The following is a 24,532-nucleotide window of genomic DNA, read 5'->3' on the forward strand; positions in this document are numbered from 1 at the left end:
TTTTCCCTTAGTTGATGGGACTGAAGGCTTGTCATGATCGTAATATCACCCACCGGTATATCAAACCTGGTAGAAATAATGTCACTGCCTATTTTTTCCTTGTTTTCTATACTTCTTGAATCCTTTTCTATTGAAAATTTCTATTAACTAGTCATGTTAACATTGCTTATTTTTACGACATGGAAGAGAACATGATCATTTGCTTTGAGGACATGGAGACTGTAAAGTGTCTAAGAGAGGTTCCATCTGAAGCAAAGCAAAATAAGCTGAACATGTAGGATTCAAGTTCTTATACTCATGTCCTTTTTACAATTTACCAGTGTTTAATTTTTACATAGGAGTTTAATGATTATTGGTAGATAGCTGTTGAAATATTAGTAATCTATTATTTGGTAGGTGACTTTATTTGCAGTGGCATTTTTGCAGCTGCTGAGCCAAATGTAATTTTTTTGTGAAACACCCAACACTGAGTGTGTAAGGTTAACATAATACATATAAGAGTTGAACCCATATATATTTCAGTCTAGCTCTGCATCTAACCTTAAGGATGCTGAACAAAAGTGCGTACTGTAGCAGTAGGATTATGGCAAGGGTTACCATCTAAAATAAGGAGCCCTATTTCCTAGGATAATTTGTTGCCAAAGATAATTTGTCACCTTCCTATTTAATTGGTGCCTTACCAACTACCAATTGATTAGGAAGGTTACTGGTTTAGTAGGAAAGCAAAGATTGCTGTGGTGGAACCGCCCGAATTATTCCAACTTAAGTGCCTAAGTCCTACCTTAAAGGCTAGACCACACTTAAATAGGAATAAGACGTCAGTCCCTCAGATCTAGTCCGACGAGGCCACTAACAGGATCAAGTACCACGTACTCACTCGAAGGTGAGGCATAGAGCAAATACAATAAAGCATAAAACCATACATTAGGGAGTATTAAATTTATTACAACATCATCAGAGTTTTAGCAAAAGTAGTGACCATTGTTCGAAATGCAACGGAATAAAACTAACGATAAATAAACGGAAGGATGGGGAAGCCTGTCCCATCACTCCTCATGCTCCTCCTCAGCTGAGGTAGGGTCCCACTCGACTGTCCAACCCGGTGGCAAGATGGACGGCCAAGTCACGCCAGCAGCCATGTCCTCCAGAGAACCTGTAAAATTATGCCACAAGCAAGGCTGAGTATACTAATACTCAGCTAGACTTACCCGGTATGAGGAGTCTACTCCTCTACCTCTAGACATGCAGCTGTTTGGCTGAGGGGCTTGCTTGCCAAAAGCACTAGCTGAGTCTAAAAATCAAATTTTAGCTTTTTCAAGTTTTAGTGTGATTCTCTTAAGACTAATGTGTACCTATCTAATCATACATGGTATCAAACATTTAGCAATCAACAACTTTCTCCAAGTCATCACATTTCCACTTGTTACTCAATGCAGTACAATGGATCAAGCAGTCTCATTAGCTGCGAGAAGCAGACGATTCGAATCGAGTTTTTATCCTTGCAAGGTAAACCCAAACACACGACGTGGTGACGCACTCCGTCCCCATCGATTCCCTGGCAACAGATCAGGGCTCACCGCCTTGGCGTACAATGCCTCACTGACCCCGACTGCCGTCGTGCAATGACCGCACTTGTACCCACCATAACCGGAATGGGAGACCACGTCTCAGGTCGCGTGAGGGGTAAAGTCTGCGGACAGGTTCACTCAGGTACTAGGCTTACCGATTTACCATATTTCTCGGCATGTGTTTAGTACGTTCAAACGCTTGACACAGGTATCCGCACGTTAATCCTTATTCAAATTTTCCATCTCGTAGACAACCAATCCCCATGGATTGTTGTCCACAGACCAGCATCATTATGATAGGAAAGTGGGTACAACCAATTCCTGACCTCGCGCGAGTGCTAGAAAAATCACTCGACTTCTACCGAGATCCCTAATTAGTAAGCAGCTACTCGACCTAGCATACTAGTATCCATCTCAAAAGGATTTCTGAGTTCATGCAACTAGGGTTTCAATCAACTCCTACACTTAGTGCACATTACAAACCTACAAACATTAAGTGTAGTAAAATAGCATAATAAACGGTTATGCATAAAACCGGGGCTTGCCTTCCAAAGCTGGGGCCGCGGGGAGATCCTCGGTGGTAGGCTCTGGTGCTCGCTCCTGGACTCCTTCCCGATCAACTCCTCGCTCAGGGATGAGCACGTACTCTCCGTCAGCGAGGTTGCAATCTATCGAATGCAATGAATAAGATATTTGTATGCTATGATATGCAGAATTTAGTAACCATTATGCATAGTGAAGAAAAACTAAGTTAGTTGATAACTTGGGGTTTCCTTGTTATAAGAAGCTCTTAGTGTTTTATGCTTAGCAACCTAGGTTTGAGGTTTTGCTTAGAGGCAAACATAGTGGATTAAGACTTGGATTGCCCCTTAAAGGTTTTAGTAGATACTCAAGGGGTTTTGCTGGGTTGGTTAGGGTAACATTAATCTCCACTACTAATTCCCCTTTTTTCATTTTTTTATGCTCTTAAGGTGGGTTTGAACTACAACAGTGATTTCAAATTTTCCAAAAATTCTGTAAAAATTACAGTGGGTTAATATTGGTCACTCTAGTCTGTCCTATAAATTTGAGGTCAAAAATAAATAGAATATTCCCTGAAAAAATAACAAAAGTTGGGGCAGAGGGGTCACTTTGCACTACAACTCTTATCTAGGTGTGGGTTCTGTACTAAGAGTTATTTTTGCTGGTATCTATGGGTAATAACATGCTTTTGTGCCAAAAATCACAAAGGGTTACTTAGTGGTTATTTAGTTATGATTTTCTAAAGTTTAATGCCAAAAAGACACTTATAACTAACTTGCTATTTGAAAAGTATCAAACAACAAAACTTGTATTTTTCCTAGGTTCTTCTTAGCACAAGAGCAGTCATTCCTAAGGTAGGGGTGTTTTCTCCTTAGGATTATTTTCTTATGACTTTTCAAAGTTTTCTCTGTTTTCCATGAATAAATGTGAGTGCAATTTCTTTTCACTGGACTATGGTTCAACTGATTTTTCTTGTGAACTACATCACTTAGGCATGCTAGGAAAAGTATGGTTGCCCTCTGGTTTCCCTTTTTCAATCCCTTTCCTTCATTTTCCTAAGTTTGAGCATAAACAAGTTTTAGTGAATAAATTTTCCTTAACCTTGTATACTGGGGTGTTTATTAATTTTAAACAGTGTAACTACTAGGTTAGTGTCTCCACTATTTTTCTCAACCCTGGTCTAACAACATTTCTATTTTTCCCTTTATTATTAAGTTTGGGTAGTTTTCTTATTTAAATCAAAACTCTAGAAAACATTACAGGACCATGGGGTTTACTATTTTTGCTTGGTAGTTTATATTTCACAAAGTCTAGCAAAATTGGTTTGACTAAATTTGGATGAGTATTCTTCAAGTTATGTATTTATCAAGTTCTCTGCAGTATTTAAAAGAAAAGTAAATTCGAAATGGGAAAAGAAAAACAGATTTGTGCTGAAGTCCCTGGGTTTTCTTCCCCCTTTTCTCTCACAAATCAGCCCTTGGCCTACTATTCGCATGAGTCACTGACCTTACGCATAACCCCCTAAACTTATCCTATATCTAACCCGCGATCCTTGGCTGGCTGGAACAGTAATCGGGGCAAAGATCATGGCGGCGAGGCTCACCGGCGGTAGTAGAGCTCCGGTGGGGTGGTCGTTGACGTCGGTGAGGTCACGGCGGTCACGTCGGTGTGCGGGTCGGTGTCGGAGGTGGCTGGAGTTGCTCTGGCCACGAGCGCCGGCGGCGGAGGTCGGCGGCGGCACCTGCCCCGGCCAAACCGCCGCGGTAGGGTTCAATCAAGGTGCACGAGGAGCTCCTCTTGGTGATGTAGAGGCTATGCGCGCAAGGAATCGAGAAATGGTTCAGTGGGTTACCCGGTCCACGTGCTCCGGCGGGATTACGAACTCCGGCGAGCGTGATCGCACTGTTCCAGTGGGGCTGGTCCTTGGCTCAAGCTTGGGAAAGCTTCACGGCCTCTCGAGGAAGCTATCCGAGGGCTCGGATCAAGCGGAGGTGGGCAGGAGTGGTTTGGCCACGGTGGGCGCCCTCGGGCGGCTCTGATGGGTCGCGGCGAGGTCGCCGGAGCTGCGGGCTAGCTCGGGGAAAGCTAGGCACGGTGTGGAGGGGGTGACAGAGAAGGTGGTCGTGCACGAGGGCAGGCTTTATAGCCACTCGCGGGCATGACACAGGTGTGGGCACGGGGGCGCCCGAGGGCGCGCGTGCGGGCGTGCTTTGGGCGCATTCCCGAGTGCCTACCCACGTCGAACACGTGGTGGTTTGGTTCTGCCGGTGTTCAAAGGCCTGTTTGGTCGCCTTAGCGTGTAGATCTCAGCAAAAATCCTGTGTAAGATCTCTTCTCTGCACCATATCCTATCTTTTCCATGTGAGTTCCAAGCGAAGATATGGTCGGGGTTGAGAGATATTGTGGTGTGAAGTTGGCTCTGTCTGAGTTGTCTAGCCCGAGACAAAAACCGTGTCAAGTTGTGTCAAACGACTTAGGGTTGGGTTCAAACTTTTCCAGGGTGTTCTAGGGTTCTTTAGGCGCCATTTTGTTAATTGGGCCCTATGGTTTTGAGGTTTGGAAAAATGTGAACATGTTTGATCTTTGAAAGAGGGCTGGTTTTGAAATTGAGAAAAATCTGTTTTTTCTTTTATGCCCTTCTCTTTGGTGACCTTTTTGGGGTTTTTTGAAGCCTTTTTGGGGTCACTCTCTTACTATTTTTTGTAGGGTATTAAGTGCACTACAACTTTTACAATTAGCCCAAGTCGTGATAATGTGGTTTACATAGCCCTTTTGCTATACTCCCCTCTAGGGCTCCATTTGCCTAAAGGGATTTGAATTAGGGTTTGAGCCATTCTCTCCTCTTTAGGTGCATGATAAGGCCAAAGCATGACTTCTAAGATGGGTTACACCTACTTAGGATCTTGACCCCCAAGTTTGGTGTCTTTTGCTCAAACTAAACCACATGTGATGATGTGGTCAATAGTGTAGGCTTGAGTGAAAACCCTAAGTAACACCTGGGGTGTTACAGTATTCTCAAGTGTCAAGTTATGTGATCAATCACTAATTGTTCATGGTGTAAGCGGCTAAGCGCCATGGTGAGATGAGGAAATAGCAGCAGAAACTGCAGTAGTTGATTCATTTCCTGCACTTATCCTTGACCAGACTGCTCGAACCACCCTTATGGAAAGGGACCTATTCTTAAAAACTCGACCCGCGGGGGGTAAGACAGCCCTCGAGTATTATATTAAGAGGACATTCTCACATAGCTCGAGAAACCACCGAACCACTACCCCACCCATACAGGCCACCGTAGTCCATGTGCGAACAAGTGTAATGGGACCGCGCCCTAGACCTATGCTTTGGCATGGGAGAGACGAGGGAATTTTTAGCCTCAGCCTGAAATTCGCTCTCACAAGGATACGATACGAACTCAGGGATACTCAGGACTTCATAAGTGCTATTTGGACCACAACCAACTTAGCTAGAGGCCCTTTTGTGGGACCTATTCTTAAAGAAACATGAAGTATTCCAAGTTCAGGTATGATCAAAATCTACGAATGATCAGGAGATAGGGCCAAACCCTACCTCAATGAGAGAAGCCTCAGTCTCACCCTTATCCAGCTCCTCAGGCCATTCCCCTATCAGTCTGCATTGCCAATTCAGCTATTCCAAATTACCACGACAAATTATTGGAGAAATTTGCAACTTCGTGTTAGATAAATTTAGACCTCTACATTAAATATAAGATCAATTTATTTCTCGAAAGCGCAGGAGAGCTACGCACCATCATATTAAGAAAGGAAAGGTCCAAAATGGACCAAAATACAAAGCCCGGAGGGCAGAAAACAAAAACTGGACCTAAGCACCAAGATACTAACTCCCATGCCTCCTCTCCAACAACATAAGAGGAGAACCAGAAGCAAAGGAGAAGGCTGACTAGACCCTATTTAAGGCAACAATAAGCCCAAACTCTCCAGATCCTTAGCACCCGCCTTATCCCAACAGATCAACTCATCTAAAAACAGTCTCTTGACAGAGCTAATGGAAGGATTCACTGCACCAAAAACAGCCTTGTTACGAATAAGCCATATGCACCAAGCCCCTTGAATTATCATGCTATTTAAGGCTTTTTTCCTGGTCCTATGCACTTTTTAAGAGCCTTTCCCCACCATACAACAAAGGAGCTTTCATCAATCATAGGAGTGAGATCAACCAGCCCTATTAGCGACAAAATATGATGCCAAAACTGCCTGGCAAAACTGCAAGTGCAAAGGAGATGTTGGGCCATTTCTTGCTCTTGATCACAAAGAGGACAACACATCGGGTACTACAAACCTCTCCTTTGGAGTCTATCAGCAGGCCAACACTTATTCCTTATTGCCAACCAAAGGAAAAACTTGCATTTGGGGGAGCCCAAGTCTTCCACAATCTTTTCCATGGCTCAATGGGTACTAACCCCATTAAGAAGGCTATTATAATAAGACTTGGACGAGAATTGTCCGAAGGCAGTGTGCATCCAAACATGTCTGTCCGCATCCTGTGAAAGTGTTACCCCCTCAGAGCATCCCATAACTTCAAATATTGATGTAGCCCAATTGGAGAGAGAGGGTTCACAATATCACTAACCCACTACCAATTATCAAGCACCTGAGCTATAGTTCTGGTGGAAATGGCTCTTCAGCCAACCATACAGACCACAGCTGGTGCAATTTCCTGGATGGCACTTCCATTTAACAATTTTTTTCTCGAACAACATAGGAGATCTGTGTGTCATTTCATTAAGAAGAAAGAAAGAAAGTAACACATACATCAAACGATCGAAAACAACCAAAACCACAAGACCTTTACCCCTACAGCTAGGGACTAGGCAACTAAAAACTTTGGCTGTTACAACGGTGACACCTAGACCATTTGAATACAAAAACCACATAGGGGTAGGCCATCAAGACCTACACATTCGTAGCTCGTGCCCAGACCAGGAAGTCTTGTAGTTTGGAGGCCCCAGCCCACCTCCAAAGCTGACATTCCTAAACAATCCTTGTGATCAAAGTGAGTTTGTTAGGCTCTGAATTCCCAAAGACACAAGAATTCCTATGCTTCCATATCTCCCAGGTTGTTAAAATGATAAGGGAATTTAGTCCATGCCTCCTTTATTTTGGTACTAACTTGACCACCTTCCTCCACCACTTAGGAAAGGAAGTTTCAGCAATATTGGGTGCCAGCTCTGGCATCTTTATAGCCTGGAAAATATAAAACCAAAGTTGCTTGGAGAAAACACAGCTCACTAACAGGTGCTGAATATTCTCATCCTCTTGATCACAAAGGGGACATGCATTGGGATGGGGCAGCCCTATTTTAGCCAGATTGTCCGCAGTCCAACATCATTTTTTAAACACCAACCAAATGAAGAATCTGTAGCGCAGGGGCGCCCTACTTTTCCAAATCGTTTTTCCATGGGGCATAACGAATTGATCCCATGAAGAAGGCCAAATAGGCTGACTTGCTTCTATAATCCCCTGATTGTGTTAGTTTACACCTGAACTTGAGCAGATGGTCACTGAGGAGGAGGTTTGGCACACCATCAGGTCGCTCCCTTCTGACAAGGCCCTAGGGTCAGATGGGTACACAGGTAGATTTTACAAAAAGGTTTGGCCTATCATCAAAATGGATTTTATGTCAGCCTTGAAGAAAGTTTGGCAGGGGGATGCTTCTAGATTATATCTGCTCAACTCAGCCTATGTTACTTTGTTGCCAAAGAAGAGTGAGGCCATTGAGGTGAAGGATTTCAGGCCAATAAGCCTAATTCATAGTTTTGCAAAAATTGTTACCAAGATTTTGGCTAATAGACTTGCACCCAAGCTCTTGGACTTGGTCTCTGTGAATCAAAGTGCGTTTGTGAAAGGTAGAAGTATACATGATAATTTTGTCATGGTACAACAAACAGCCAAGGCCATTTATGGGCAAAAAGTTTCTAGAGTCTTGTTGAAGTTGGACATTGGAAAGGCTTTTGACTCTATCTCTTGGACCTTCCGTTTTGAGATTTTTAGACATTTGGGTTTTGGTCCTCTGTGGTGTGGAATAATCTCAAGGGTCCTGAGTTCATCCACAACTAGGGTCTTGGTTAATGGGGAGCCTGGGGATATTATTCATCACATAAGAGGTCTTAGGTAGGGGGACCCCCTGTCCCCTATGCTCTTTATCATTGTTATGGATGTCCTCAACTCACTGATTCTGAAGGTACATGATCTGGGCCTGTTGCAACCTCTTCTAAGGCACGGTAGGGGCCAACACATTTCCTTATATGCAGACGATGTGGTGCTGTTTTTAAAGCCTGAAAGAGATGAGCTCAATATGCTGAAGAAAATATTAAGGATTTTTGGGGAAGCTACAGGTCTTGTCACAAATATCAACAAATGTAGCATCACACCCATACATTGTAATGGGCAGCAAGTTGACATGTCCCAGGAGATTTTCCCTTGTAATGTGCATCAGTTCCCTTGTAGATATTTGGGACTGCCTTTGTCAGTAAAGAAGCTTCCAAAGATTGCTTTTCAAGAACTTATTGACAAGGTGGCTGACAAATTGCCAGGCTGGAAATTTGCCCTGATCACCAATGCTGGAAGACTTAACACTGGTTAAGGTTGTCCTCACTGCCATTCCTATGTACCATCTTCTTGTCCTTCTATGTCCTAAATGGGTTATCAAAGCCATTGACAAGATTCACAAGGGTTTCCTCTGGAAGGGCAGAAAAGATATCAAGGGAGGCCATTGTAATATTTTGTATATTATTTGTCTCAGTTTCATTAGGTAACAAAATGATGAGACCATATAGAGGTTAGAGCAATTAGATTGAACGTGCTTTCCAGCGCTTGTTTTTGTTTTGTGGATTGTATTCCAACTTGAGATGTCGTTTTCTAAAACTGCGATGGTCACTTTCCCTGTCTTATAATTTAAGAAGGGTGTTGCATTCTTCTGTTGATAAAGCACAACTTCCTGTACACAGGCGTCTGATTGACTTCGGTAGTGCCATTGATGATTACACGTTGAAGAATCTTTATGGTCCAGGGCCTACTTGGTGTGTGATATTTTGCTTCCCTTCCCCCTTTAGACCTTGTTCGGTTGCATGAGGATTGGAAGGGATTGAGGGGTATTAAATCCTCTCCTATTTAATTTTGAATAGCAAGAGATTTAATATCCTCAAATCCCCCTCAATCCACCCCTAACCGAACAAACCCTTAGTATTTAGCTGCAGCATAAAATTAGCATCTTGATTTGAGTAGTAGAATTATGCAATTTATGATCAAGAGTAATTTACGGTATCTTACCTGGATTTTGTAATAAGTCCAAGGGGTCATTATTTAAGTTTTACCAAGTCATTTTTTGTCCTATTCATTTACCCCATCAATGCCAATGTTCCACTGTAAATTACATCCTTTCTGTATCAACTTGAGTGGTTTTCTTCCTGACAGACATGTTTGATCCTTTGGTAAAATGCTTTTGTTTTTTTTTGGAAAACACAGGAGAACTGCGCCTCAATATATTAAGAAGAAGAAATAAGCCCAGGTCAAAGAGACGTGGACAGATTACAAGGCCTGCTTAGGGAGGCCAAAGACACAAAAAACTGAAAAAATCCATCAAACTCACCCTGCAACTCCCTAGTCTTCAGGAATTAGGGCAGCAAGGTATGAAAGATCTTTAGCCCCGACCATTTCCCAAGATTGCCTCTCCTCCCTAGCTAACTTAAGGGAAAAATCTAAACTAGGAGTACAACCATCAAAAACAAACTATTTCGAAGCTTCCACATTGTCCATGCTCTTAAGGCTGCAAGCGAGTTGAGACCTTTTCTAGGAAGACTAGTGGCCATCCCTGAGATTTGCTCCCACTAAGTCATGAAAGATGAATGCCCTGGCTGGGGAGCCAGTCTTTGAAACCCAAACGGTTTAAAGTGATTAAACCAGAACACTCTTGTGAACACACAAGAGACAAGGATATGGTCAATAGTTTCAGCTTCCTGGTCACAAAAAAGGCACCTAGATGGATGATCCAATCCTCTCTTTGCAAGCCTGTCAGCAGTCCAGCATCTCTTGTTAGCCGCCAGCCAAAGGAAAAACTGACACTTTGGAGGTGCCCAGGTTTTCCAAACCAGGTGATAGTGACCAAAGGACGTTGAGCCAACAAAGAGACCATCATACGTCGACTTAGCCGAATAATTTCCATCTGCCGCGATACTAAATACATGCTTATCTTCCACTTCAGGCTGCAACACTATTTCTGATAGAAGCTCCCAAAGGTTCAAATATTCTACTATAACTCCCACAGACATAGCACCCTTTATATCAGATATCCATTTTCTGTTGGAAAGAGCCTCAAGAACAGTTCTTTTATTCGCAATCCTTTTAGGAATGATGGTGAATAACCTAGGCGCCAGACTACACACATTCTGGCCCAAGAGCCATTTATCTGTCCAAAACAAAGTGTGTGCTCCATTTCCCACTTCTGAGACCAAAACAGTGGAGAAGAAAGATCCTGCCTTTTTTGGAACTTGAATAGGGAGGTTTGCCCAAGGTTTTCTGGATCAGTTTTATGAAGCCACAACTATCACATACGAAGGGCCCAGCATAATTCCTTCAAACTAGAAATACCCAAACCTCCCAAATGGAGGGGTCTGCACACCCTTCCGTAGGCAACCAGACAATGTCCTCCCCTGACCTCCGTGCGACCTTTCCAAAGAAAACCCTTTCTAATTTTATCAACTGCCTCCAAAGCCCAAGGAGGAAAATCAATGGCCATAGCCAAATAGACGATCATACTGGTGAGCACATGCTGAACCATAATTTTCCTACCAGCTCTTGTCATAAGATCATCTTTCCAACTCGAAAGACGGTCGGCCACCCTGTCTATGATAGATTGAATTTGTTCCTTGGTCAGCTTATGAAGGGAGAGAGGAATTCCAAGATATTTGCAAGGGAAATCAGACCTCTCAAAAGGCAATAAATTCTGGACCAACATAAGATCATCCGCAGAGCACTGGATGGGAAAAACATTAGATTTCTGCTCATTGTTGCGGAGCCCAAAAGCCTTCCCAAACAAGTCCAAAATACTTAATGTAATGGAGATATCTACAGCCGAGGGACTCATAAATATGACAACATCATCAGCATACATAGGGATCCGGTAGAGTTTAACTCTGTCTGACAGGCGTTGCAATAAACCTGATTCCTAAGCCCTATTAAAGAGAAGGGCCAAGATGTCCATTACCAAGATAAATAGCATTGGGGAGAGAGGGTCCCCTTGCCGAAGTCCTCTTCTGTGAATTATCCTCCTCCCCGAAAACCCATTAAGAAGGACCTGAGTAGAAGATGAGGCCAGCAGCCCACAAATAATATCCCTCCAAAGCTATCCAAAACCAAGCCGCGTCAACACCTCAATGAGAAAAGGCCACGAGACCGAATCGAAGGCCTTGGTGATGTCCAATTTGAGAAGTAAACTAGCCTTTTTCTGACGGTGTAAGAATCTGGAAGTCTGCTGCACCAGCATGAAGTTATCTTGAATAAACCGCCCTTTGATGAAAGCACTCTGATTTGGAGAGATCATTTCGTTAAGTTTGCTAGCCAGCCTATTGGCAAGGATTTTGGTAATCAGCTTGCCAAAAATGTGCACAAGGCTTATTGGTCTAAAATCCTTCACATGATCAGCCCCCTCTTTTTTAGAGATCAAGGTAATGTAAGCAGAGTTCAGCTTGTCAAAGTTATCAAAATTTCTATTCCAGATAGCTTGAATTGCAGCCAAGATATCAGATTTGATAACATTCCAACATGACTTATAAAAACATCCATTAAAACCATCTGGCCCCACAGCTTTATCGGAAGGTAAAAGCTTAATGGTTTCCCGTATTTCCTTTTCCGAACAGGGAGCCTCAAGCTCAGCCAAGTCATGCTAAGAAGGCCAAGGGCCTCCAAATCCACTGCTTGATCTCTTTCCTGACATGAACCAGTTAAATTGAAAAAGAAGTCATCCACTGTTGCAGCCTTGTCCCGATGACTAGTAAGAATAGCATCCCCATCAAACAACGTAGCAATAAAATTCTTTCTCTTACGGTGCTTGGCATGCAAGTGGAAAAATTTTGTGTTGGCATCACCATCCTTGAGCCATAAAATCCTTGATCTCATCCTAGCCATAGTATGCTTTAGGGAGGATAAAAGCAAAGAATGTTTCTTAAGCTTGCTTTTCAGCCAAAATTCATCAGGAGTCAACACCCTTTCATCTTGTGCAATTTCCAGCTTATGTGATATTTCCTTTGCCAATGCCAGTTGAGATCTAATGTGACCAACTTGCCTATCACTCCAAGCTTGCAGCCTCTTAGCTGCCTTCTTCAGTTTATGGTGAAGAGTAAGAAAAGGGCAGTTCACGGTTCCAACAGATTCCCAGGCATCATGCACAGTATCAAGAAATCCCTCCAATTTAGGCCAAAAAGCCTCAAAATGAAAACGTCGACTCCCTGATTTATTATCTCGAAGACCCATAATTAAGGGGCAGTGATCAGAGTCTTGGGAAGTAGAACTCTGTAGCAACACATTAGGGAAAAGCAGCTCTCAGTCAATTGAGCATAGAACCATGTCCAACCTGACAAGAATCGGCTCCACTTGTTGATTTGACCAAGTAAAACGCCGACCATGGAGAGGAACTTCTTTAAGGGCAAGATCATTGATAAAGCGCCTAAAACGCCCCATCATAGCTCTATTGAAATTGTTGTTGTTCTTGTCTGAGGTTTTGTAAATTAAGTTGAAATCCCCAGCAACGACCCAAGGTCCATTGCAGCCCTCTCTGACATTTCTTAGCTCCTGCAAAAATGAGATCTTCTCTTCATCCCCTTGAGGACCATACACATAGGTTAACCACCAGGCACCTCCTTCCTGCTTATGAAACTGAATGGAGACACTATGATTATCAACTCTGTTCGCACCTGTGTATCTCAAATGATTTTTCCAAGCCACCAAAATTCCCCCATTGGCCCCATCTGAAGGCAAGAAAATATACTCAGTAAATTCAAAACCCAAAACAGAGACTAAGGTGCTTCTAGCAATATATTGCATCTTAGTTTCCTGCGGACATACCATCTCAGCCTTAATGGATAGAATTAGACCTCTAACTGAATCTTGGCGAGCACGAGAATTGAGACCTCGCACGTTTCAAATCAGAATTTTGGATGGATCCATTAAAAACACAGATTACAACACCGACCAGACATACAATTGCGTCCAGCGAACAGCAACACCCTTAATGAAGGGGACTAACTCAGGGGCTCTCCACCCAAACAGGGCAGATAGAGCCTGCACCTCACTACGAGTCAGGGGGCGCTTAAAAAGCCGAGCATATTCTTCCAAGGCTTCCTGACTAATCCCCTCATTCTCGGTAATAATATGCAGGGATCTCATGACTTTCCTGGTAGTTCTCCCTCCCAGGTCATGTAAATTAAATTCCACTCCAACACCCGCAACACGGTGACTTCTTCTTAGCATGGGAGCAGTAGGTGGCGAAGGTGGAGGATCTACATGCAAATCAGTTTGCGGAACAGGAAGAATCCCAGAAGATTGCTTGGTGATTCCATTGAAAAACTCATGCTTTCTAGCTTCAAAGCTTGCTGCTTCATGAGGTTGGACTTCAGCAGCAATTCTATGGGCAGGGGCATCAGCAGTGCACACAGGCATAGAGTTACCCAAGGACTCCGAATGAGGAAGGCAAACCATCTCTGTAATGTTGGCCTCCTCGACTTGTATCACCTATCCCTCCTGAATCTGGGCATGTTTGCTTTTGAATCTGCTTCTCGAGTATACTCTTAGGGGGGCCTCATCAGCAGATGGATCGTCAGGTTGGGGCGAACTCGCGCCAGCCTGTTCCAGCGGCCCAGCAACAGACATGTGTCACTAGGGCGAAACAGGGAGGACAAAATCCGGTGATCCCGCAGTAGTCGGCCCATACGGCCCAGCTAAGCCAGGACGACCCAACGAGGATAAAACTTGAGGATTGTTTATCTTCTCCACAGATGGCACAACTGGCACCGCCTCGGGTGCCTGCACGCCGTCAATGCTTTCTGTTGGTATAGCCTCACCAGGCACGTTAAACCCTAGATTATCCTGAACTGACAAAACAGCAATGGGAACAACTGGATCATGATCATGGCAGCGGGGAGATAAATCTTCCAAAATGTTCTTCGAAGTTGTCATGCTTGGAACTTGAGTGGCAAAACGGGGTGAGCTCAACCTAGCCTTCTCCAGCGGCTCAGCCAAACTTCTGCGCTGAGGTGAAGAAGGTCTAGGGGAGGTCAGCAGCCCATCACCAACACAGAAAGCAGCTAAATCGGCACCTCAGTCATATCCCCATGCACATCTGCAGTTCGTTCTCTGCCCGCTCTCTGATGGGAACCGAGGCGAAGGTGGACAGACTGATGCTGCAAAGGACCCAGTTGTCGGTTCCGGGGGTTGGACTGACCCCGGACATCCTCGTCCTCCTCATCATGGAGCTCATCCTCATCCGAAGGAGATAGACTGCTCTCCGAGAGAAACTGAAGGGGAGCCGGAAGAACGGAAATGCTAATCTTGTAGGTCAGACATCTCGCCTCCTGATTAAATGGCCCCTGCTCAATGATGTGGAGGTCCATATCCCTGTGAAGCTTCATCAGATCCAAACACCATGCCCGAAGCTTGAGTGAGGAGAGATCAGACTTGCTCGCAGAGGCGGGATGCAACTCCAAAATGTGATAGGAGTCGTGGAGAAGCTCCTTGGCTGTGGTCAGACCCCACGCGTGCGCTGAGATCCCACGGATCTCAATATCCATCAAATGAGGCAGTGACGTAGCCGAAGCGTGTGTAAATCTTGTCCACTGCTTGAACACGAGCGAGAACATAGGGCCTCTGAATGGCCTTCCTTCGTTAAGCACTCTTATCGCCACTTCTTCATCCGGCAAAAACAGAAGGAAGTCTTCCGGCATGGTTTGATGAATAGACATGTCATCAATATTGAGGCAATAGCGACGCGCCACTTCTTCCAGCACATCCGAGCCGAGAACAACAGGTCTGGTTCCAATAACAGTAACAAATAAGGATCGACGGAGTGCTACTTCTTCTCTTGCCATGTCCGTCGATAATTCCAGAACGCAAGAGGGTATGGCCGACATGTTAGGAACAATGTCAGCAGGGGTAGACTGGCTGCTTTTGTACTAAAATGATTGAGAATTAAGGCCAGCTAAACTAACTGGAACAATATTTGTCTAACATTATTTAATCTAACAACATTTGCCAATGTATAAAAGAATGTGAAAGTCGCCTAGAGGGGGGGTGAATAGGGCGAAACTGAAATTCTCGAAAATAATCACAACTACAAGCCGGGTTAGCGTTAGAAATATAAACGAGTCCGCGAGAGAGGGTGCAAAACAAATCGTAGGCGAATAAGGCGTGAGACACGTGGATTTGTTTTACCGAGGTTCGGTTTTCGCAAACCTACTCCCCGTTGAGGTGGTCACAAAGACCGGGTCTCTTTCAACCCTTTCCCTCTCTCAAACGGTCCCTCGGACCGAGTGAGCTTCTCTTCTCAAATCAAAACCGGGAACAAAAACTTCCCCGCAAGGACCACCACACAATTGGTGTCTCTTGCCTTGGTTACAAATGAGTTTTGATCACAAGAACAAGTGAGAAAGAAAAGAAGCAATCCAAGCGCAAGAGCTCAAAACAACACGGCAAATCTCTCTCGCTAATCACTAAAGCCTTGTGTGGAATTGGAGAGGATTTGATCACTTGGGTGTGTCTAGAGTTGAATGCCTAGCTCTTGTAAGTGGTTGAGAAGTGGAAAACTTGGATGACTTGAATGTGGGGTGGTTGGGGGTATTTATAGCCCCAACCACCAAACTAGTCGTTTGGTGGGGCTGTCTGTCGTATGGTGCACCGGACACTCCGGTGCATACCGGACATGTCTGGTGCGCCAGCCACGTCACCAAAGCCGTTGGGATTCGACCGTTGGAGCTTCTGACTTCTGGGCCCGCCTGCCTGTCCGGTGTACACCAGACAAGAACTGTAGATTGTCCGGTGCACCGTTCCGCACGCGCCTGACTTCTGCGCGCTTCTGGTGCGTATTAAATGCGCCTGCAGGTGATCGTTGGCGCGAAGTAGTCGTTGCTCCGCTGGCTCACCGGACAGTCCGGTGTACACCGGACAGTCCGGTGAATTATAGCGGAGCGAATTCCTGAGACTGGCGAGTTCCAGAGCCGCTCTTCCTTGGGGCACCGGACACTGTCCGGTGTACACCGGACAGTCCGGTGAATTATAGCAGAGCGCCTCCGGATTTTCCCGAAGGTGAGGAGTTCAGCGTGAAGTCCCCTGGTGCATCGGACACTGTCCGGTGGCACACCGGACACTGTCCGGTGGCACACCGGACAGTCCGGTGCGCCAGACCAGAGGTGCCTTCGGTTATCCCTTTGCTCATTTGTTGAACCCAATACTTGGTCTTTTTATTGGCTAAGTGTGAATCTTTGGCACCTGTATAGCTTATACACTAGAGCAAACTAGTTAGTCCAATTATTTGTGTTGGGCAATTCAACCACCAAAATCATCTAGGAAATAGGTCTAAGCCTAATTCCCTTTCAATCTCCCCCTTTTTGGTGATTGATGCCAACACAAACCAAAGCAAATATAGAAGTGCATAATTGAACTAGTTTGCATAATGTAAGTGCAAAGATTGCTTGGAATTGAGCCAATATAAATACTTATAAGATATGCATGGATTGTTTCTTCATTTTTAACATTTTGGACCACGCTTGCGCCACATGTTTTGTTTTTGCAAAACATTTTGGAAAATCTTTTCAAAGTCCTTTTGCAAATAGTCAAAGATAAGTGAATAAGAATTTTGAGAAGCATTTATAAGATTTGAAATTTTCTCCCCTGTTTCAAATGCTTTTCCTTTGACTAAACAAAACTCCCCCTTAATGAAATCCCCCTCTTAGTGTTCAAGAGGGTTTTGATATTAATTTTTAAGAGGGTATACCCATTTTAAATTATATCACAGGTAAGATACCAATTTGAAAATACTTCTTTTAAAATAGGATACCAATTGAAAAATTCATCATTTCAAGATCTTTAAATTTTTCAAATTGGTGGTGCTGCGGTCCTTTTGCTTTGGGCTAATACTTTCTCCCCCTTTGGCATGAATCGCCAAAAACGGATACTTTGAGTGAAATATAAGCCCTTAGAATTACTTTCTTCCCCTTTGGTCATAAATAAATGAGTGAAGATTATACCAAAGACGAAGTCCTTTTGCTTTGGACTCTCCCCCAAAAGATGGAGAAATGCGCGGAGCGACGGCGAAGGATAAGTTACGGAGTGGAAGCCTTTGTCTTTGCCGAAGACTCCAATTTCCTTTCAATACACCTATGACTTGGTTTGAAATAGACTTGAAAACACATTAGTCATAGCATATGAAAGAGACATGATCAAAGGTATATAAATGAGCTATGTGTGCAAATCAACAAAAGAAGTTTCTAGAATCAAGAATATTTAGCTCATGCCTAAGTTTGTTAAAAGTTTGTTCATCAAGTGGCTTGGTAAAGATATCGGCTAATTGATCTTTAGTGTTAATATATGAAATCTCGATATCTCCCTTTTGTTGGTGATCCCTTAAAAAGTGATACCGAATGGCCATGTGTTTAGTGCGGCTATGCTCAACGGGATTATCCACCATGCGGATTGCACTCTCATTATCACATAGAAGAGGGACTTTGGTTAGTTTGTAACCGTAGTCCCTAAGGGTTTGCCTCATCCAAAGTAGTTGCGCGCAACAATGTCCTGCGGCAATGTACTCGGCTTCGGCGGTAGAAAGAGCTACGGAATTTTGCTTCTTTGAAGCCCAAGACACCAAGGATCTTCCCAAGAACTGGCAAGTCCCCGATGTGCTCTTTCTATTGATTTTACACCCCGCCCAATCAGCATCCGAATAACCAATCAAATCAAAAGTGGATCCCCTAGGATACCAAAGCCCAAACTTAGGAGTATAAACCAAATATCTCAAGATTCGTTTTACGGCCGTAAGGTGAGCTTCCTTAGGGGCGGCTTGGAATCTTGCACACATGCATACGGAAAGCATAATATCCGGTCGAGATGCACATAAATATAGTAAAGAACCTATCATCGACCGGTATACCTTTTGATCGACGGATTTACCTCCTTCGTCGAGGTCGAGATGCCCATTGGTTCCCATGGGTGTCTTGATGGGTTTGGCATCCTTCATTCCAAACTTGCTTAAAATATCTTGAGTATACTTCGTTTGGCTTAGGAAGGTGCCCTCTTGGAGTTGCTTTACTTGAAATCCTAAGAAATACTTCAACTCCCCCATCATAGACATCTCGAACTTTTGTGTCATGATCCTACTAAACTCTTCACATGTAGATTCGTTAGTAGACCCAAATATAATATCATCAACATAAATTTGGCATACAAACAAATCATTTTCAAGTGTTTTGGTAAAGAGTGTAGGATCGGCTTTTCCGACTTTGAATCCATTAGTGATAAGGAAATCTCTAAGGCATTCATACCATGCTCTTGGGGCTTGCTTGAGCCCATAAAGCGCCTTAGAGAGTTTATACACATGGTTAGGGTACTCATTATCTTCAAAGCCGGGAGGTTGCTCAACATAGACCTCTTCCTTGATTGGTCCATTGAGGAAGGCACTCTTCACGTCCATTTGATAAAGCTTGAAGCCATGGTAAGTAGCATAGGCCAATAATATACGAATTGACTCAAGCCTAGCTACGGGTGCATAGGTTTCACTGAAATCCAAACCTTCGACTTGGGAGTATCCTTTGGCCACAAGTCGGGCTTTGTTCCTTGTCACCACACCATGCTCATCTTGCTTGTTGCGGAACACTCATTTGGTTCCTACAACATTTTCATTAGGATGTGGAACTAAATGCCATACCTCATTCCTAGTGAAGTTGTTGAGCTCCTCTTGCATCGCCACCACCCAATCCGAATCTTGAAGTGCTTCCTCTACCCTGTGTGGCTCAATAGAGGAAACAAAAGAGTAATGCTCACAAAAATGTGCAACACGAGATCTAGTGGTTACCCCCTTATGAATGTCGCCGAGGATGGTGTCGACGGGGTGATCTTGTTGGATTGCTTGGTGGACTCTTGGGTGTGGCGGCCTTTCCTCTTCATCCTCTTTGTCTTGATCATTTGCATCTCCCCCTTGATCATTGCCGTCATCTTGAGGTGACTCATTTGCTTGATCTTCTCCTTCATCAACTTGAGCCTCATCCTCATTTTGAGTTGGTGGGGATGCTTGCGTGGAGGAGGATGGTTGATCTTGTGCATTTGGAGGCTCTTCGGATTCCTTAGGACACACATCCCCAATGGACATGTTCCTTAATGCGATGCACGGAGCCTCTTCAATACCTATCTCATCAAGATCAACTTGCTCTACTTGAGAGCCGTTAGTCTCATCAAACACAACGTCACAAGAAACTTCAACTTGTCCAGAGGACTTGTTAAAGACTCTATATGCCCTTGTGTTTGAATCATATCCTAGTAAAAAGCCTTCTACTGTCTTAGGAGCAAATTTAGATTTTCTACCTCTTTTAACAAGAATAAAGCATTTGCTACCAAAGACTCTAAAATATGAAATATTGGGCTTTTTACCGGTTAGGAGTTCATAAGATGTCTTCTTGAGGATTCGGTGTAGATATAACCGGTTGATGGCGTAGCAGGCGGTGTTGACCGCCTCGGCCCAAAACCGATCCGAAGTCTTGTACTCATCAAGCATGGTTCTTGCCATGTCCAATAGAGTTTGATTCTTCCTCTCCACTACACCATTTTGTTGTGGCGTGTAGGGAGAAGAGAACTCATGCTTGATGCCCTCCTCCTCAAGGAAGCCTTCGATTTGTAAGTTCTTGAACTCCGTCCCGTTGTCGCTTCTAATTTTCTTGATCCTTAAACCGAACTCGTTTTGAGCTCGTCTCAAGAATCCCTTTAATGTTTCTTGGGTATGAGATTTTTCCTGCAAAAAGAACACCCAAGTGAAGCGAGAATAATCATCCACAATAACTAGACAGTACTTACTCCCGCCGATGCTTATGTAAGCAATCGGGCCGAATAGATCCATGTGTAGGAGCTCCAGTGGCCTGTCGGTCGTCATGATGTTCTTGTGTGGATGATGGGCACCAACTTGCTTCCCTGCTTGGCATGCGCTACAAATCCTGTCTTTCTCAAAATGAACATTTGTTAATCCTAAAATGTGCTCTCCCTTTAGAAGCTTGTGAAGATTCTTCATTCCAACATGGGCTAGTCGGCGGTGCCAGAGCCAACCCATGTTAGTCTTAGCAATTAAGCATGTGTCGAGTTCAGCTCTATCAAAATCTACTAAGTATAACTGACCCTCTAACACACCCTTAAATGCTATTGAATCATCACTTCTTCTAAAGATAGTGACACCTACATCAGTAAAGAGACAGTTGTAGCCCATTTTGCATAATTGAGATACAGAAAGCAAATTGTAATCTAATGAATCTACAAGAAAAACATTGGAAATAGAATGGTCAGGAGATATAGCAATTTTACCCAATCCTTTGACCAAACCTTGATTTCCATCCCCGAATGTGATAGCTCGTTGGGGATCTTGGTGAGTTCATCACCCTCGTGCGCCGTCTTGAGCACGTCCCAAACTTCCTTGGTGCTTTTTAGTCCTTGCACCTTGTTGTACTCCTCCCTACTTAGAGAGGCGAGGAGTATTGTTGTGGCTTGGGAGTTGAAGTGCTCGATTTGGGCCACTTCATCCACATCATAGTCTTCATCCCCTATGGACGGTACTTGTGCTCCAAACTCAACAACATTCCATATACTTTTGTGGAGTGAGGTTAGATGAAATTTCATTAAATCACTCCACCTAGCATAATCTTCACCGTCAAAGGTTGGCGGTTTGCCTAATGGAACGGAAAGTAATGGAGTATGTCTAGAAGTACGAGGATAATGTAAGGGGATCTTACTAAACTTCTTACGCTCATGGCGCTTAGAAGTTATGGAGGGCGCGTCGGAGCCGGAGGTAGATGGCGATGAGGTGTCGGTCTCATAGTAGACCACCTTCCTCATCTTCTTTATCTTGTCGCCACTCCGATGCGACTTGTGGGAAGAAGTCTTCTTTTCCTTCTTCTCCTTGTTGCGGGACTCTCCTGATAGAGCTTTCTCGTTGCTTGTAGTGGGCTTTTCGCCGGTCTCCATCTCCTTCTTGGCGTGATCTCCCGACATCACTTCGAGCGGTTAGGCTCTAATGAAGCACCGGCCTCTGATACCAATTGAAAGTCGCCTAGAGGGGGGTGAATAGGGCAAAACTGAAATTCTTGAAAATAATCACAACTACAAGCCGGGTTAGCGTTAGAAATATAAACGAGTCCGCGAGAGAGGGTGCAAAACAAATCGTAGGCGAATAAGGCGTGAGACACGTGGATTTGTTTTACCGAGGTTCGGTTTTTGCAAACCTACTCCCCGTTGAGGTGGTCACAAAGACCGGGTCTCTTTCAACCCTTTCCCTCTCTCAAACGGTCCCTCGGACCGAGTGAGCTTCTCTTCTCAAATCAAAACCGGGAACAAAAACTTCCCCGCAAGGACCACCACACAATTGGTGTCTCTTGCCTTGGTTACAAATGAGTTTTGATCACAAGAACAAGTGAGAAAGAAAAGAAGCAATCCAAGCGCAAGAGCTCAAAACAACACGGCAAATCTCTCTCGCTAATCACTAAAGCCTTGTGTGGAATTGGAGAGGATTTGATCACTTGGGTGTGTCTAGAGTTGAATGCCTAGCTCTTGTAAGTGGTTGAGAAGTGGAAAACTTGGATGACTTGAATGTGGGGTGGTTGGGGGTATTTATAGCCCCAACCACCAAACTAGCCGTTTGGTGGGGTTGTCTGTCGAATGGTGCACCGGACATGTCCGGTGCGCCAGCCACGTCACCAAAGCCGTTGGGATTCGATCGTTGGAGCTTCTGACTTCTGGGCCCGCCTGGCTGTCCGGTGTACACCGGACAAGAACTGTAGATTGTCCGGTGCACCGTTCCGCGCGCGCCTGACTTCTGCGCGCTTCTGGCGCGTATTAAATGCGCCTGCAGGTGACCGTTGGCGCGAAGTAGTCGTTGCTCCGCTGGCTCACCGGACAGTCCGGTGTACACCGGACAGTCTAGTGAATTATAGCGGAGCGAATTCCCGAGACTGGCGAGTTCCAGAGCCGCTCTTCCTTGGGGCACCGGACACTGTCCGGTGTACACCGGACAGTCCGGTGAATTATAGCGGAGCGCCTCCGGATTTTCCCGAAGGTGAGGAGTTCAGCGTGAAGTCCCCTGGTGCACCGGACACTGTCCGGTGGTGCACCGGACACTGTCTGGTTGCACACCGGACAGTCCGGTGCGCCAGACCAGAGGTGCCTTCGGTTATCCCTTTGCTCCTTTGTTGAACCCAATACTTGGTCTTTTTATTGGCTAAGTGTGAATCTTTGGCACCTGTATAGCTTATACACTAGAGCAAACTAGTTAGTCCATTTATTTGTGTTGGGCAATTCAACCACCAAAATCATCTAGGAAATAGGTGTAAGCCTAATTCCCTTTCAGAATGCTTTCCTTGCTCCGGGTTCGATTTCCCTCGGGGACGATTTTCGGGCTTTGTTAAAAAAATCCCCTTACTCCACTCCCGGGTTACGTCCTGCGTGCCACCCTACGGCTGGGCCGTTGCAGAGTGGGCGGTGACGGCCCGCTAGTGATGGGGTCAGGATTCAGGGGATTTTCTTGACCAGGACCATGTCTCGGTCTCTTCTTAATATAATACCGGGAGGACAGACTTTCCCTCTCCGGCTGAGTTTTTTCATTTTTCTGATATGGTTTTTTCCTCAAGTGACATTAGACATGGGTTGCATGGCACTACTTTGACTAGTTTTGTTCCATTCAAATTCAATTGTACTGCAACTCCAGATCTGAACAGACATTTGAGTACACTCCTCCAGAGGCACTCCTTAATTCAAACTGGTTTCAAGGATCAAGAAGTGCAAGGCTTAAGTATGTCTCTTTTTCCCATTTCTCTTCTACGAATTCTGGTATGTGCCACTGCGTATGACATACAGCTGCACTGTGATTCACTGAATTTCTTGTTTAACTATGCACAGATATGACATCTAGAGCATTGGAGTTGTCATGCTAGAGTTGATGATGGGTTCTCCCCATGTTTTTCAGATAAGTGACCGTACACGTATTTTAATGGATCAGCATCTCGGAGGGTGGAGTGAACAAACAAAGGAGCTTGCATACAAGTGAGACAATGTTTAAATTTCTCTGTGAAGTCTGGATTATCAAAGCTGATACAATTTGCAGTTCTTGTTCTATTAGCAAACTTGAGAACATCACAGAAATTCCAGTTTTAATTAAGTATTATGAACTGCAATTTCCCCTATGGTTCTTGGGGTATCCCAAATTATTGGTACTGATGAATATCATAAATCTACTGCCTTCTTTTATAGGCGAACAAAACACTTGAAATTTTTGGTGCTCTTGTTATATATAGGCAAGAAGCAACCTCACGCATTGGTATTTGCTATGTTGATATGACATATTGACATAATGTAGCATTATCTGGTCCTGAGTCCTCTCTAACCATCATAGTCAATTAGCTATATTAAATGAAATTAGGAAGTGAGGTGTTCTAGATAGGCCTGCAGTATGAATGTTTAGAGTATTCTAGAGAGAAAATGACTGCCATAGTTTTCCTTGGTTTCCTGTTCTGATGTTAGGTTGAGGTCATACATGGAGTTGTGCATTTTAGTCCCAGGGATTTCCTCGCAGCATCATGGCACTGGTAGCCCAGAACAGGTCAGCAACTCTATTATCTGCTTATTACTGCATCTTATAATTCTACTGTATATTCTTGTGCACCATCATTGTTTCTCTTATTTTAAAAAAATGCAAGATAAGTCCACATTATTGCGTAGTTTCATTTCCACAATGTAGTTCATATGGTGCAAAAAGGACGTATTTTCTTGGAAGAAAAAACATATTTTGGTGATCCTTACCTTAACATTGAACAATGACGCCCTGAAGCCCTAATTAAATATCTGCCCTGGTATGTAGCAGAGGTTTCATGTCCGTGACAGCTGATGTTGTAATTCTTTTTACTTTAAAGGGTCAATTTGGGTTAGCTTCTTGGAAATGCTCTGAAGAATCATGTAAACCCTGGAATCTAGCTTCTAAAACCCTAGTCAGTCAAAAAAAATGAAATGAGGAATCTATATTAATCACGTATCCTATTAAAGAGGCATATTTTTTTCTTTTAAATAAATGTCTTCTTTCATAAGAGGGTATATAAAAAGATCCTTATATGGGTAATATATTATAAACACTCCCTTGAAATATCTAAGTTAACATAGGATATATATTAGAAATCAATTTAAAAT

General features: G+C 44.0%; 1 long non-coding RNA gene across 1 annotated transcript; it reads left to right on the forward strand.

Moving 5' to 3' along the window:
* LOC103648110 (uncharacterized) lies at positions 1-23,952 on the forward strand. Its single transcript, XR_002750038.1, has 5 exons — positions 1-69; positions 187-274; positions 23,061-23,144; positions 23,319-23,395; positions 23,873-23,952. It is a non-coding gene; the product is annotated as an uncharacterized lncRNA (long non-coding RNA).
* The last annotated feature ends 580 nt before the right edge of the window (positions 23,953-24,532 follow it).

The sequence above is a fragment of the Zea mays genome, chromosome 2 (genome assembly GCF_902167145.1).
Source record: "Zea mays cultivar B73 chromosome 2, Zm-B73-REFERENCE-NAM-5.0, whole genome shotgun sequence".
NCBI lineage: Eukaryota > Viridiplantae > Streptophyta > Magnoliopsida > Poales > Poaceae > Zea > Zea mays.